The sequence below is a fragment of the Ranitomeya imitator genome, chromosome 5 (assembly GCF_032444005.1).
Source record: "Ranitomeya imitator isolate aRanImi1 chromosome 5, aRanImi1.pri, whole genome shotgun sequence".
Taxonomy (NCBI): Eukaryota; Metazoa; Chordata; class Amphibia; order Anura; family Dendrobatidae; genus Ranitomeya; species Ranitomeya imitator.
The window spans coordinates 604,094,416-604,111,853 of record NC_091286.1 but is presented as its reverse complement, the minus strand read 5'-3'; positions in this window follow the sequence as shown (position 1 = coordinate 604,111,853).

Below are 17,438 nucleotides of genomic sequence, written 5' to 3'. Positions count from 1 at the left end.
AAGGCACTTTCTTTAACCCCTTTCTGACCTCGGATGGGATAGTACGTCCGAGGTCAGAACCTCCGCTTTGATGCAGGGCTCCAGCAGTGAGGCCACATCAAATCCGGGACATGTCAGCTGTTTTGAAGAGCTGACATGTGCCCGCAATAGCGACAGGTGGAATCGCGATTCACCTGCCGCTATTAACTAGTTAAATGCCGCTGTCAAATGCTGCCAGCGGCATTTAACCGGCCATCAGGCCGGAAATGAGCACATTGCCGACCCCGTCACATGATCGGGGATCAGCGATGCGTCTGCATAGTAACAGGTCCTTGAAACCTCTATGGTTGCTGATGCCGGATTGCTATGAGCGCCATCCTGTGGTCGGCGCTCATAGCAATGCAGGAATTCAGCAACATAGGAGCGATCTGATTATCGCTCCCATGTAGCAGAGCCGATCGAGTGGTGCCAGCTTCTAGCCTCCCATGGAGGCTATTGAAGCATGGCAAAGGTAAAAAGAATATATATATATAAAAGTTTAAATCACCCTACCTTTCACCCCATTCAAAAATAAAAACAAACCTACACATTTGGTATCAACGCGTTCAGAATCGCCCGATCTATCAATAAAAAAAAGATTAACCTGATTGCTAAATGGTGTAACAAGAAAAAAATTAGAAACGCCAGAATTACGTTTTTTTGGCCGCTGCGACATTGCATTAAAATGCAATAACGGGCGATCAAAAGAACGTATCTGCACTAAAGTAGTATCATTAAAAACATCAGTTTGGAATGCAAAAAATAAACCCTGACCCGACCCCAGATCACAAAAAATGGAGACGCTACGGGTATCGGAAAATGGCACAATTTTTTTTTTCTTTTTAGCAAAGTTTGGAATTTTTTTCACCACTTAGATAAAAGAGAACCTAGACATGTTTGTGTCTATGAACTCATAATGACCTGGAGAATCATAATGGCAGGTCAGTTTTAGCATTTAGTGAACCTAGTGAAAAAGCCAAACAAAAATCAAGTGTGGGATTGCACTTTTTTTGAAATTTCACTGCACTTGGATTTTTTTCCCATTTTCTAGTACACGACATGCTAAAACCAATGATGTTCAAAAGTACAACTCGTTTTGCAAAAAAATAAGCCCTCACATGGCCATATTGACAGATATAAAGTTATGGCTCTGGGAAGGAGGAGAGCGAAAAACGGAAAATCCCAAAGTCATGAAGGGGTTAAGCAGTGGTGCAGGAAAAAGTGCATTTTTCAGGACAATGCTCTATTGCAGCATTGAAGTCTCACTGTTCGGATGCCAATAAAGCCCTTAAAGGGAACCTGTCACCCCGAAAATCGCGGGTGAGGTAAGCCCACCGGCATCAGGGGCTTATCTACAGCATTCTGTAATGCTGTAGATAAGCCCCCGATGTTACCTGAAAGAGGGGTACTGTTGAGGGCAGAGCAAAGTACTGCAGTGTGCAGGCGCCGGGCCTCCCTGACCTTTCCGGCGCCTGCGCACTGCAGTACTTTGTTCTGCCCTTAACAGGGTACACAAAGTACGCCTGCGCCGGAGACGTGGCGGAAGATCAGAAGAGGACGTCTTGGAATGAAGATGGGAGGCGCCGCAGCGGACCAGAGACACCCATCCGACCGGACCAGCAGCGGGACGGCCCCTGGGTGAGGATAATATAACGTCTTTTTCTCCTTCAGGTAACATCGGGGGCTTATCTACAGCATTACAGAATGCTGCAGATAAGCCCCTGATGCCGGTGGGCTTACCTCACCCGCGATTTTTGGGGTGACAGGTTCCCTTTAAAGATGAAAGAATAATGACATGGCCCCTTCCTCTCTTGACCTAACCACTGCTGAGAACTTGTGGCCTTTCTTAATGGGGATATTTATGGTGAAGGAAAACTGTCGCCCCTCTGATCAGTGTCTGGTGGTTGTGGTTGGTGCTGCCCAAAAATTTGAAGGTCAACAAATTAAGAAACTCGTACTCTATGGATGGAAGGCTTGTGGCTGTATTGGTCAGAGATATTTTCTTTTAAGTGTCTGAAATGTATTTTTGTACACTTTCATTCTTTTGACTATTATTCTCACTGTAACAGATGAAAATAATCAGTTGTGATAGGAAAATTAAAATTTTTCATTTATCTCCCTGATAATTATGCTTACAGATATTCATCTAAGGCCGGAGTCACACTAGCGAGGAATACGGACGAGTGCTATGCGAGAAAAAAATCACATAGCACTCGGACCGCTGTTAATCTAAGGGGCAGCTCCCATTACCATTATTTTTCTCGGCCGTACTATACGTGCGAGTGAAATTGCAGCATGCTACAATTTGCTGCATATAGTTATATGAAAAAGTTTGGGCACCCCTATTAATCTTAATGTTTTATAAAAATTGTTTTTTTTTGCAACAGCTATTTCAGTTTCGTATATATCTAATTACACGGTTCTGGAATGGCCATCCCAGTCCCCAGACCTGAATATCATTGAACATCTGTGGGATCATTTGAAGAGGGCTGTCCATGCTCGGCGACCATCAAACTTAACTGAACTGGAATTGTTTGGTAAAGAGGAATGGTCAAAAATACCTTCATCCAGGAACTCATTAAAAGTTACAGGAAGCAACTAGAGGCTGTTATTTTTACAAAAGGAGGATCTACTAAATATTAATGTCACTTTTCTGGTGGGGTGCCCATACTTATGCACCTGTCAAATTTTGTTTGAATGCAGATTGCACATTTTCTGTTAGTACAATAAACCTCATTTCAAGGCAGAAACATTACTGTGTCCAACAGTTATTAGATATATGAAACTGAAATAGCTGCAAAAAAAAAATTTTTTATGAAACATTAAGCTTAATATTAATAGGGGTGCCCAAATGTTTTCATATAACTGTATATCGGCCGCTACTCGCCAATGCAAGTCAAGAAAAAAATTGCACTGCACTCGCACCATGCGAGTGCTGTCCGATTTTTATGCACCGGTGTCCTTTGAAAAGCCGGCAATTCAGGTGTGGTGCACAGTAAAATCACTGACAGGTTAGAATTGAACTATACACATAAAATTCATATATACACTGCTCAAAAAAATAAACGGAACACTTAAACAACAGAATATAACTGAGTAAATCAAACTTCTGTGACATAAAACTGTCCACTTAGGAATCAACACTTTGACAATCAATTTCACATGATGTGCAAATGGAATAGACAACAGATGGAAATTATTAGCAATTATCAAGACACCCTCAATAAAGGAGTGGTTCTGCAGGTGGGGACCACAGACCACATCTCAGTACCAATAGTTTCTGGCTGATGTTTTGGTCACTTTTGAATGTTGATTGTGCTTTCATACTCATAGTAGCATGAGACGGACTCTACAACCAACAGAAGTGGCTTAGGTAGTGCAGCTCATCCAGGATGGCACATCAGTGCGAGCTGTGGCAAGAAGGTTTGCTGTGTTTGTTAACGTTGTCTCCAGAGGCTGGAAGCGCTGCAAGGACACAGTCCAGTACACCAGGAGATGTGGAGGGGGCAGTAGGAGGGCAACAACACAGCAGCAGGACCGCTACTTCCGCTTTTGTGTAAGGAGGAACAGGAGGAGCACTGCCAGAGACATGCAAAATGACCTCCAGCAGGCCACAAATGTGCATGTGTCTGCACAAATGGTTAGAAACCAACTCCATGAGGGTGGTCTGAGTGCCCGACGTCCACAGATGGGGGTTATGCTCACAGCCCAACACCGTGCAGGACGATTGGCATTTGCCACATATCACCAGGATTGGCAAATTCGCCACTGACGCACTGTGCTATTCACAGATGAAAGCAGGTTCACACTGAGCAGACGTGACAGAGTCTTCAGATGCCGTGGAGAGTGATCTGCTGCCTACAACATCTTTCAGTTTGGCAGTGGGTCAGTAATGGTGTGGGGTAACATTTCTTTGGAGGGCCGCACAGCCCTCCATGTGCTCGCCATAGGTAGCCTGACTGCCATTAGGTACCAAGATGAGATCCTCAGATCCCTTGTGAGACCATATGCTTGTGCGGTTGGCCCTGGGTTCCTCCTAATGCAGGACAATGCCAGACCTCATGTGGCTGGAGTGTCATCAGTTCCTGCAAGATGAAGGCATTGAAGCTATGGACTGGCCCACCCATTCCCCAGACCTGAATCCGATTGAGCGCATCTGGGACATCATGTCTCGCTCCATCCACCAACATCACGTTGCACCACAGACTGTCCAGGAGTTGGCGGATGATTTAGTCCATATCTGGGAGGAGATTTCTCAGGAGACCATCCGCCGCCTCATCAGGAGCATGCCCAGGCTTGGTACAGTAGATGGGTCATACAGGCACGTGGAGGCCACACACAATACTGAGCATCTTTTCCTTGTCATGAGGCATTTCCACTGAAGTTTGATCAGCCTTTAATTTGATTTTGAGTATCACTCCAACTACAGACCTCCATGGGATATTAATTTTGATTCATGTAAGTCCGCAAGGACAGGGTCCTCTCCCCTCTGTACCAGTCTCATTGTAAATTTGTTTACTGTAAACAATATCTATAACTCTGTATATAACCCCTTTCTCATATACAGCACCATTGAACTAATGGTGCTATATAAATAAATAATAATAATGATTTACATTGATAATTATGTTTTATTGTTCTGAACACATTCCACTATGCAATGAATAAAAATTTGCAACTGGAATATTTCATTCAGAGATATCTACGATGTGGTATTTTAGTGTTCCCTTTATGTTTTTGAGCAGTGTGTGTGTATATATACAGTACAGACCAAAAGTTTGGACACACCTCATTTTAAAGATTTTCCTATATTTTCATGACTATGAAAATTGTAAATTCACACTGAAGGCATCAAAACCATGAATTAACACATGTGGAATTACATACTTAACAAAAAAGTGTGAAACAACTGAAATTGTCTTATATTCTAGGTTCTTCAAAGTAGCCACCTTTTGCCACCTTTTGCTTTGATGACTGCTTTGCACACTCTATCTATCTACAGGAGACTGGCACAGCAATGGGAAGTAAAATGGCCCCACAGTATGCAAATCTTTTCATGGCCAAGCTTGAAAGCGACTTTTTGTCCTCGTGTCCCATCAGGCCTCTGGCGTACTACCGCTACATTGATGACATTTTAATCATCTGGACGGAGTCTGAGCCACAGCTAAAGACGTTCCATGAACAGTTTAATCAATTTCATCCAACCATCAACTTGACACTCAACTACTCCTGCACTGAAATTAACTATTTGGACACCATCATTAAGCTGCAGAACAATAAAATAGAGACATCCCTGTATCAGAAGCCAATTGACCGTCCAACATACCTTAAATGGGACAGTTTCCATCCAAAACACATAAAAAACTCTATTGTCTACAGCCAAGCCATCAGATACAATCTTATATGTTCCGACCCAATGGATAGGGATGAACACCTTGGTCGCCTCAGAAAGACCTTTTTGAATCAGGGCTACCATCCAAGAACAATTGAAAACCAGATTACAAGAGCCACCAGAATATCAAGGAATCACCTGCTACATTACAAAGCTAAAGAAGAAAATAACCGGGTGCCTCTAGTGGTCACCTACAATCCAAATCTGGAGGTGCTAAGGGGAGCTGCACGGAAATTACAACCTTTACTGCAAAAAGATGCCCTCTTACAATCCATTTTTCCAGACCCCCACTACTGTGTTTTAGGCAGCCCCCAAATCTAAGAAGCATCATTGTCAAGAGCTCCCTGTCCTCTCCCACAGCTGCAGGTACCTTTCCTTGCAACCAGAAAAAATGTAAAACCTGTCCATTTATAATGACCACGAACAAGATAAAGATTCCCAATTCACATCAGGACTACAAGATACCAGGTACTTTCAGCTGCGTCACTTCTAATGTGGTGTACCTAATTATTTGTACTAAATGTCCAACTGGGGGTCTGTATGTGGGGGAGACAGGGCAGAAACAGAGAACAAGGATGAACTCTCATCGCCATACAATAAGAGAAAAAAGAATGGATCTACCTGTGGCAATACATTTTTGTCTCCCAAATCATAACACTATGGACATGAAATTACTTGTGTTGAAAGGTAGCTTCAAATCTCAGAGAGACAGAAGTCTGGGAATATAAACTGATGACGACCTTTGACACTCTAACTGCAGGAATGAATGTGTCACATGGATTTATGTCTTTTTACATCAACTAAGGAACTTGCCCCTCAGACCATGTGGGATCATCACAACAGAGACCCTAATCACAGGACAATAAAACAATCCTTATCTAAGATTTGGCCCAATATTTATGGACGTAACTGTTTATCACCCATGGTAATTCTGCTTCATGTCACCTGTCTTATCCATGTTTTTTCCCTTTTTTTTTTTCTATGCCATGTTGTGCATAAATATATGATTATTCAGAATTTGTTTTAGTCTTTGCCTGATGAAGAGACCTGTGTAGTCTCGAAAGCTTGCAATTTGTTACCATCTTTTCAGTTAGCCATTAAAAGGTATCAACCACTGAGGACTCTCAATTCTAAATATTTTTCTATCTACTGGCTAACACGGTACCAAGATATATTTCTTTCCTGTTGCACACTCTTGGCATTCTCTTGATGAGTTTTAAGAGGTAGTCACCAGGAATAGTTTTCACTTCACAGGTATGCCCTGTCAGGTTTAATAAGTGTGATTTTGTGGGATTTCTTGCCTTATAAATGGGTTTGGGACTATCAGTTGTGTTGTGCAGAAGTCTGGTGGATACACAGCTGATAGTCCTACTGAATAGACTGTTAGAATTTGTATTATGGCAAGAAAAAAGCAGCTAAGTAAAGGAAAACGAGTGGTCATCATTACTTTAAGAAATGAAGATCAGTCCGAAAAATTGGGAAAATTTGAAAGTGTCCCCAAGTGCAGTTACAAAAACCATCAAGTGCTACAAAGAAACTGGCTCACATGAGGACCGCCCCAGGAAAGGAAGACCAAGAGTCACCTCTGCTTCTGAGGATAAGTTTATCCGCGTCACCAGCCTCAGAAATCGCAGGTTAACAGCAGCTCAGATTAGAGACCAGGTCAATGCCACATGGAGTTCTAGCAGCAGACACATCTCTACAACTACTGTTAAGAGGAGACTTTGTGCAGCAGGCCTTCATGGTAAAATAGCTGCTAGGAAACCACTGCTAAGGACAGGCAACAAGCAGAAGAGACTTGTTTGGGCTAAAGAACATAAGGAATGGACATTAGACCAGTGGAAATCTGTGCTTTGGTCTGATGAGTACAAATTTCAGATCTTTGGTTCCAACCACCGTGTCTTTGTGTGACGCAGAAAAGGTGAAAGGATGGACTCTACGTTCCTGGTTCCCACCGTGAAGCATGGAGGAGGAGGTGTGATAGTGTGGGGGTGCTTTGCTTGGTGACACTGTTGGGGATTTATTCAAAATTGAAGACATACTGAACCAGCATGGCTACCACAGCATATTGCACGGCATGCTATTCCATCCGGTTTGCGTTTAGTTGTACCATCATTTATTTTTCAACATGACAATGACCCCAACACACCTCCAGGCTGTGTAAGGGCTATTTGACCAAGAAGGAGAGTGATGGGGTGCTACGCCAGATGACCTGGCCTCCACAGTCACCAGACCTGAACCCAATCGAGATGGTTTGGGGTGGGCTGGACCGCAGAGTGAAGGCAAAAGGGGCAACAAGTGCTAAGCATCTCTGGGAACTGCTTCGGGATTATTGGAAGACCATTTCCGGTGACTACCTCTTGAAGCTCATCAAGAGAATGCCAAGAGTTTGCAAAGCAGTCATCAAAGCAAAAGCTGGCTACTTTGAAGAACCTAGAATATAAGACATATTTTCAGTTTCACACTTTTTTGTTAAGTATATAATTCCACATGTGTTTATTCATAGTTTTGATGCCTTCAGTGTGAATTTACAATTTTCATAGTCATGAAAATATAGAAAAATCTTTAAATGAGATGTGTCCAAACTTTTGGTCTGTACTATATCTACTATATAATTGTCTAAGGGTCACTTCCGTCTTTCTGTCCTTCTGTCTGTCTGTCACGGATATTCATTGTTCGCGGCCTCTGTCAAGGAAATTCAAGTTGCTGATTGGTCGCGGTAAAACAGCCACGACCAATCAGCGACGGGCACAGTCGGAAGAAATTGGCTGCTCCTTAGGCTAGGTTCACATTGCGCTAGGTGAGTCCGTCTAACGGACACGTTTTTAAGTAAAAACGCAATGTAATGCACATACTAACGCGCCCATAGACTTGCATTGTCTGACGCATCATGACGCATCCCAAAATTGGTATGCGTTTGTCACATAACGTTTTTTTTCTGACGGACCTTGAACGCGGCTTGCAGCGTTTTCGGGTTTCGGCCAAGCTAACGCAATACTAACGGAAGCGTTCATTCTGCCATAGAAGGCTATGGCAAACGCAGTCAGACGCAAATCATGAAAAATTTCCAAATAGAACCACACGTTTTAATAGCGTTTGAGGGTGGTCACATGTGGTCATGTGACATGAAATGTGATTTCGGCCAAATGAGGGGTATCCCACCCACACATTTCTCCTGAGGCCTACTGCACGTGACAGAGTCTTGCAAGAGATCACAGGAAATGTAAGTACATTTCTATATATTATATATCTCTGTATACATCATGGGAGTCTGTATTGTCCATCGGATGTGTGTGTACTAAAAATGTATTGCTTTGTTGCACGCAGATGTCGGATACTGATGTCAGCAGCAGCAGCAGCGTGTCTGCAGTGTTTTCTTCTCAATCGGTAGGCTTGCACTTTAAAAAACCACAATAATGTTGTGTGAAACTCCATTGTATTGAGCTAAGCACGTTATAAAAATCATGTTTTTATTGTGAATAGGAGTCTTCTGAGCCCGAGGCTGCTAGACCTCCCCCAAAAAACAGGCAAAAACCACAAAGGTACATGGCACACATTTTGAATTTTTCAGGCATAAATTTATTGATCCAATGAATGTTAATTTTTTTTTCATTTTACATACACAATAGGTTGTGGCACACGGAGGACACAAAAGAAAGAAGGTCCCTAGTCGTCTGTCGTCGCCACAACTGCCAGTGGTAAATATAAAACTAGAAATATTCTATCCAATATTTATCAACAATCTATCTATTCACTTTCTATCTACTATATCTATAAACTATCTATCAACTATCTATCGCTCCAGCTATGTATCTATCTATCTATCTATCTATCTATCTATCTATCTATCTATCTATCTATCTATCTCTATGTATCTATCGCTCTATCTATGTATCTATCTATCTATATCTATGTATCTATCTATCGCTCTATCTATGTATCTATCTATCTATATCTATGCATCTATCTATCTATCGCTATATCTATGTATCTATCGCTATATCTATGTATCTATCTATCTCTGTATCTATGAATATGGCCATCCAGTGAAATTGACACTTTCAACATAACGTTTTGTGTTTACATAGTCCAAGTCAGCGACCAAAAAAAAAAGGATTGTCGTTGACGAAGAGCCATTGACTATTCACAACGAGACAACAAGACACTGATCAACCTTGTGGAAGCCAACCCCTATCTATCCTATCAACCTATCCACTTGTTGTCTGCTATCTATCTCTCAATTCTCAACTATCTGTACACTATATATCTATCTATACACTATTTCTAAACTATTTCTCTATTATCTGACAACTATCTATCTACTATTTATATATCAACTATCGTAACAAACTATCAACAATTTTTCTACTAATATATCTTCAAACTATCTATCTACTATTTATATATATATATATATATATATATATATATATATATATATATATATTTTTTTTTTTTTTTTAATTTTTTTTTTTTTTTTTAATTTAAAGCCGATGCTGTCCATACCTGTTGGAAGTCCATACGCGATCGCTTTGTCCGTGACTACCGCAACAGTCAGAATGCACCAAACGGATCAGGTGGCAAATGGGTGACCCCGTATGTGCATTACGACCAATTGCTCTCCCTTCAAAAAACATTGTCTCAGCGCTCGTAAGTACAAATAGGTCTGTGTGCGAGACATATTTGTTGAAAGGAAAATAATTTTTTTTTGGGGGGGTTACAGCACGATATGCAGTACCGCTGCGCCTAGACCGGCAGAGGAACTTCTCCAGTGGAACCAACCCAACCTGAAGATGTGTCTGGCATCAGCGAGCCACGATCTGCGGATAGAAGCACTGTTGCTGCAGGTGTGAGTGCCCGGTTGCAATCACAGCGTGGACGCAAGCGAGCATCACAAAAAGATGAAGCTGATGAAATTATCGTCGATGGACTCCAACGGGTAGAGGACATGTGTCGCAGTGAGCTCAAAGACCTGAGGCAGGAAATTACCGACCTGCAAGCCCGCGAGTCTGTATACTCTGCTAATGAGTGGAAGCTACTTTTCTTGTCCTATGTGCCTGTCGCTCAAAATATCCCGGCACATAGAAACCTTATGTTTAGACAAAGACTGAACGACCTTCTTGAGGAATTTGTGGGCCCCCAGGAACCCGCTCCATCGGGAACAAGAAGAATGGACATGCCGGCCTACAACCCTCAATATAGAGGCCGGGGTGAAACGAGCATGGAACCTCATAGACAATGTAGCAGTCCATCATACAGTTGGGCAGACAATACGCCCGTGCAGTACCAAAGTCTTTAGTACTGTTCACTGTCCCCAGCCAGCTGCAATTACCGCGTTGCAAGTTTTTTTTTTTGTTTGTTTTTGTAACACCAAATTTCTATTTTCCTTTTTTTTTATCCCTATGGGATATCATATGTTAAACCTGTCTACCAACAGTTTGTTGGAAAAATCTATAAACATTTAGTAAACTGTTTTAAATTTAAGATTCTTGTATGACTTAAACTTTTAACACAACATAACTTTTTACACGACATAAGGTAACTTTTTACACGACATCAGGTATTACACAACATAACTTTTTACACGACATCAGGAAGACTTTAAATTATTTTCACACGTATCTGTCTTGCCATGGAACATGGCCTTCATGCGTGAAGTAATGTGCAAATTGATCACGAATCCTCATTATTTGTGCTGTAGACCGAACTGCATTCGATTCAATGCTAATGAGGTTCGACTCACAATCATCGGGGTCTACCACCTGGGGTTCATGTCTCGCCACAAAATTATGCAGACAGATGCACGCCTTCACAACACGGTCCACATTTTCTGGTTGCAGTTGCATGCAGGTTAGTAAAATCCGCCATTTTAATGTCAAAATCCCAAAGGCACACTCCACATAACGTCTTGCCCGGCTCAAGCGATAATTAAAAATGCGCCTGGTGGAGTTTAGACTACGGCTTGAGTACGGCTTGAGGAGATTTTGTCCGAGTTGGAACGCCTCATCACCAACTAAAACATGGGGCAAACTTGGGCCTTCGGTCCCTGGAAGAGGTCGTGATGAGGGTATGTTGAAATTTTGGCTGTACAAACATCGGCCCATGTTGGAGTCTCTGAAGACTCTGGAATCGTTAGTCTGGCCATAAGCACCAATATCCACAGCAACAAAACGGTACCTGGCATCCGCAATCGCCATCAATACTATGGAAAAGTATTTCTTATAGTTATAGTAGAGGGATCCACTATGCGCAGGTTTCTGAATCCGAATGTGCTTGCCGTCCACGGCACCAATACAATTGGGGAAATTAGCCACATCCTCGAACTGTTGGGAAATCGCTAGCCACATTTCTGATGTTGGTGTTGGTAGCACAAGTGGTTGCAAGTTGTTCCAAATGGCATCACAAGTTTCCCGAACCAGTTGGCAAATTGTTGACTTCCCAAGTCTAAACTGATAATGCAGTGATGCAAAAGATTCTCCGGTAGCCAGATATCTGTCGGCATTCAAAAAGAAAAAAAAATTAGGATTTTAAAGATCAACTAAAAGGCTAGTTACAATAGAATATACAGTTGCTAAATGAACATTAGGCCACACGATACCGAGATCTACTCTTTGTCAATAGAACGATAAAAAAATTGTATAATTACCTCACAGTCACTACTAAACGTTGCTCCGCACTGATGCTTTCACGAAAAGTGCTGCGATGATGATGTATCTCATCCTTCACATGTGAGAGCAGAACATCAAAGGTCTCAATGGACATCCGTAGATAGCGTTGGAATTTGAAGGGATGATCCCGAAGCTGCACATACAGGGTGTGAAAGGCACCATATGTACTCCGCAAGAAATTCACTTCGTGGATCCAATATCTCCTTTGCGAACTACGCTTTCTCTGCCGAAGTCGCAACTGCATCAAGCGAAATCTAACAAGCTCAGACATGAACATCTTGCTAGCAGAAGTTCACTCAATGCTTTCAAAATGGAGAATGAGTCTGTACCCACACCCGACAATGACAAAAGGGGAAAAAAAAAAGACAACTTTATTGACAGTGACAAACGCAGCCAAACGGATACTTCGTAACGGACATCCAAATGAAAAAACACGATCACATGCGTTAACGCTAGCGTTACCGTGACGACGATTTTACACATATTTTGGCTCCTTTTCTGTACATGCGTTTAACGAATCCGTTTAACGCCATGTACTTGACGCAATATGAACCTAGCCTTACACCCCGCAGTCACTGCCCGGCACCCGCATACTCCCCTCCAGCCACCGCTAACACAGGGTTAATGCCGGCGGTAATGGACCGCGTTATGCCGCGGGCAACGCGCTCCGTTACCACTGCTATTAACCCTGTGTGTCCACAACTTTTTACTATTGATGGTGCCGATGCGGCATCAATAGTAAAAAAATGTAATGTTAAAAATAATAAAAAAACAAAAAACCTGCTATACTCACCCTCCGTTGTCCGCAGACCCGGCCGCGATCTTCCATTCCCGGCGATGCATTGTGAAATTACCCAGAAGACTTAGCGGCCTCACGAGACCGCGAAGTCATCTGGGTAATTTCGCAATGCATCCTGGGAACGGAAGATGGCGGCAGCCGCGCGCTACAAGGGGCCCTCGGATCCGAAGGTGAGTATGATTATTTTATATTTTTTAACCTGTGACATACGTGGCTGGGCAATATACTACATAGCTGGGCAATATACTACGTGACTGGGCAATATACTACGTCGCTGTGCAATATACTACGTCGCTGTGCAATATACTACGTGGCTCGGCAATATACTACGTCACTGGGCAATATACTACGTGGCTGGGCAGTAAACTACACGGCTCTGCTGTATACTACGTCGCTGTGCAATATACTACGTGACTGGGCAATATACTACGTGGCTGGGTAATATACTACGTGGACATGCATATTCTAGAATACCCGTTACAATCGGGCCACCATCTAGTGTGTGTGTGTATATATATATATATATATATATACAGTATATATGTATATATATATATACATACACACGTCAGTAACACACATATATATATATATATACTAGATTGTGGCCCGATTCTAACGCATCGGGTATTCTAGAATATGCATGTCCCCGTAGTATATGGACAATGATGATTCCAGAATTCGCGGCAGACTGTGCCCGTCGCTGATTGGTCGAGGCAACCTTTATGACATCATCGTCGCCATGGCAACCATTATGACATCTACGTCGATACTGTGCCTGTCGCTGATTGGTCGAGGCGAATTCACGGCAGACTGTGCCCGTCGCTGATTGGTCGAGGCAACCTTTATGACATCATCATCGCCATGCTGTGCCCGTCGCTGATTGGTCGAGGCCTGGCATTCTAACGCATCGGGTATTGGCGATGCATTGCGAAATTACCCAGAAGACTTAGCGGCCTCGCGAGACCACTAAGTCATCTGGGTAATTTCGCAATGCATCCTGGGAACGGAAGATGGCGGCAGCCGCGCGCTACAAGGGGCCCTCGGATCCGAAGGTGAGTATGATTATTTTATATTTTTTAACCTGTGACATACCTGGCTGGGCAATATACTACGTGGCTCTGTGCTGTATACTACGTCACTGCGCAATATACTACGTGGCTCGGCAATATACTATGCGGCTCTGCTGTATACTACGTCGCTGTGCAATATACTACATCACTGGGCAATATACTACATCACTGGGCAATATACTACGTGACTGGGCAATATACTACGTGGCTGGGTAATATACTACGTGGACATGCATATTCTAGAATACCCGTTACAATCGGGCCACCATCTAGTGTGTGTGTATATATATATATATATATATATATATATATACAGTATATATATATATATATACATATATATATATATATATACATACACACGTCAGCAACACACACATATATATATATACTAGATTGTGGCCCAATTCTAACGCATCGGGTATTCTAGAATATGCATGTCCCCGTAGTATATGGACAATGATGATTCCAGAATTCGCGGCAGACTGTGCCCGTCGCTGATTGGTCGAAGCGAATTCACGGCAGACTGTGCCCGTCGCTGATTGGTCGAGGCAACCTTTATGACATCATCGTCGCCATGCTGTGCCCGTCGCTGATTGGTCGAGGCCTGGCATTCTAACGCATCGGGTGTTCTAGAATATGCATGTCCCCGTAGTATATGGACAATGATGATTCCAGAATTCGCGGCAGACTGTGCCCGTCGCTGATTGGTCGAGGCAACCTTTATGACATCATCGTCGCCATGGCAACCATTATGACATCTACGTCGATACTGTTCCCTGAATCAGAAACGTGGGATTTCTACGTCCTTTATGACATCATCGTCGCTGTGCCCGTTGCAATCAGAGACGCGGGATTTGTACGTCGATCAGAGACGCGGGATTTGTACGTTGATACTGTGCCCGTCGCTGATTGGTCAATCGATGCCGGATTTCCAGGACAGACAGACAGACGGAAAAACCCTTAGACAATTATATATATATATAGATATATATATATCTATATATATATAGATATATATATATCTATATATATACTAGATTGTGGCCCGATTCTAACGCATCGGGTATTCTAGAATATGCATGTCCCCGTAGTATACCGTAGTATATGAACAATGATGATTCCAGAATTCGCGGCAGACTGTGCCCGTCGCTGATTGGTCGAGGCAACCATTATGACATCTACGTCGATACTGTGCCTGTCGCTGATTGGTCGAGGCGAATTCGCGGCAGACTGTGCCCGTCGCTGATTGGTCGAGGCAACCTTTATGACATCATCGTCGCCATGCTGTGCCCGTCGCTGATTGGTGCCCGTCACTAGATTGTGGCCCGATTCTAACGCATTGGGTATTCTAGAATATGCATGTCCCCGTAGTATATGGACAATGATGATTCCAGAATTCGCGGCAGATTGTGCCCGTCGCTGATTGGTCGAGGCAACCTTTATGACATCATCGTCGCCATGGCAACCATTATGACATCTACGTCGATACTGTGCCCGTCGCTGAATCAGAAACGTGGGATTTCTACGTCCTTTATGACATCATTATGACATCATCGTCGCTGTGCCCTTTGCTGATTGGTCGAGGCCTGGCGGCCTCGACCAATCAGAGACGCGGGATTTCCAGGACAGACAGACAGACAGAAAGACAGACAGACGGACGGACGGAAAAACCCTTAGACAATTATATATATAGATATTTATTAATATATCAATATGGCACAGAGAGCTAGAAGAATAGCCGGTAATTCATCTGCCGGCTTCTGTAAAATCACTGCAGGAGCCGACAGGATAGAAGAGGTGGATTACATACAGTAAATACATATAGAATAGGTGTATATATACAGATGTCAGTGACAAATACAATTAGTACAGTGTATATGCAAATTACTGGACATGTATTTAATTATTAAAAGTTTAAATGGCTCCCGCCCAATTTTCAAAACCAGCAGAGGGAAAGCCAGCAACTGGGGGCAGATGATTATAGCCTGGGATGGGCGTAATACCCATGGAGCTTCCCAGGCTATTAATATTGGCTCACAGCTGTATACTTAGCCTTTTCTGGCTATTAAAATGGAGGACCCAAAAAAGGTTACGTGGGATTCCCCCCATCTAATATATAATTGCCTAGAATACTACTTCCTGCAATTTGTGCCAACTTCCGTGGCTTTGTCCAGAGCTAATGTCCGGAGCTAATGTCCGGAGCTAATGTCCGGAGATAAGTGACGTCAACAGTGTCCAGTGTCTGATTGGTTGCCGCCTGCTGCGAGCGACCAATCAGAAACGTGCCGTACTGTGACACACTCCGCCCGCCATTTTGGTGTGATTTTTGAATTTTTACCTCACAGCAAGTTTCTACTGCGTGGAGGCGGGCCCAGTGACGTTGCTCTTCAAGCTCCTGCCGAATTTCGTCAAAAAAATTATAATACCATTTACCAAAACTATATATATTTAGTTGTGAAGTGGTTCAGTGACATTTTCACACCAATTTTGAACTTTTGTTTGGTGTTTTCTCCATATACTGCCTATTATTTTTGTTCTTTCTTACTATTATTTATTAATTGAATTATTCTTACATTTGAATAAATAAAGTATATATGGATTCTAGACTCCCGATTCTTTAGAATCGGGCTGCCATCTAGTAACTAATAACCAGCAAAGGCTATGCAGACAGCTGCGGGCTGATATTAATAGCCCAGGAAGGGACCATAGATATTGGCCCCCCTGGCTAAAAATATCAGCACTCAGCCACCCCAGACAGCCAGAATAAAGTATTTTAATGAAATAAAACACTACACAGTTTCCCATCTTCATAATACAGCTAATCCATGTGATGCCCTCGATCTCCTGTAATAAAAGTAAAATAAAAAAACAACAATATACCCATACCTGTCCGTCGCTGTGTCCCATGAAGTAATCCATGTCTGGGGGATATACAGTTTACAACCATGACGGTGCTAAGATGCGACCGCCCCAGCTATAAACCACTGGTGAATGAATGAGATGCCGGCACAGCATCAGTGACTAGCGGTGTCGTCACTGATGCTGCGCTGACTAACAGCCTGACCTCAGCTGAACTCTGGAGTGTGGGAAAATACCAATGGAATCAGGGTGTCTGGCCCTACATCATGCTACTCTCAAATTACATAGCATGATCCTGGTGACGGATTCGCTTTCATGCAAAGCCAATCCATGTCATATAGTTACATCATGGAGCTACTTAAAGATGGGAACTTGCACAAGGATGTGGTCTCCAAGGATGCTGAAGTGTTACTAGCAAAGAGGAAAATGTGCCTAGTCATGGCGCCCAGGCCCAATTGAGTAGGATTGTGGAGGTCAGACAGCTCTTGAAAAGACCTATTTTGTGCCTTTGCCTTAGGTTCCCCATTTTTAATGTACAGTTTGTAGCAGAGTCATCCATTCAAGCAAACATTCATTTTCCTTGCAGACGTCCTTTTATTTATTTTTTGTTAAATATTCCCTATGTC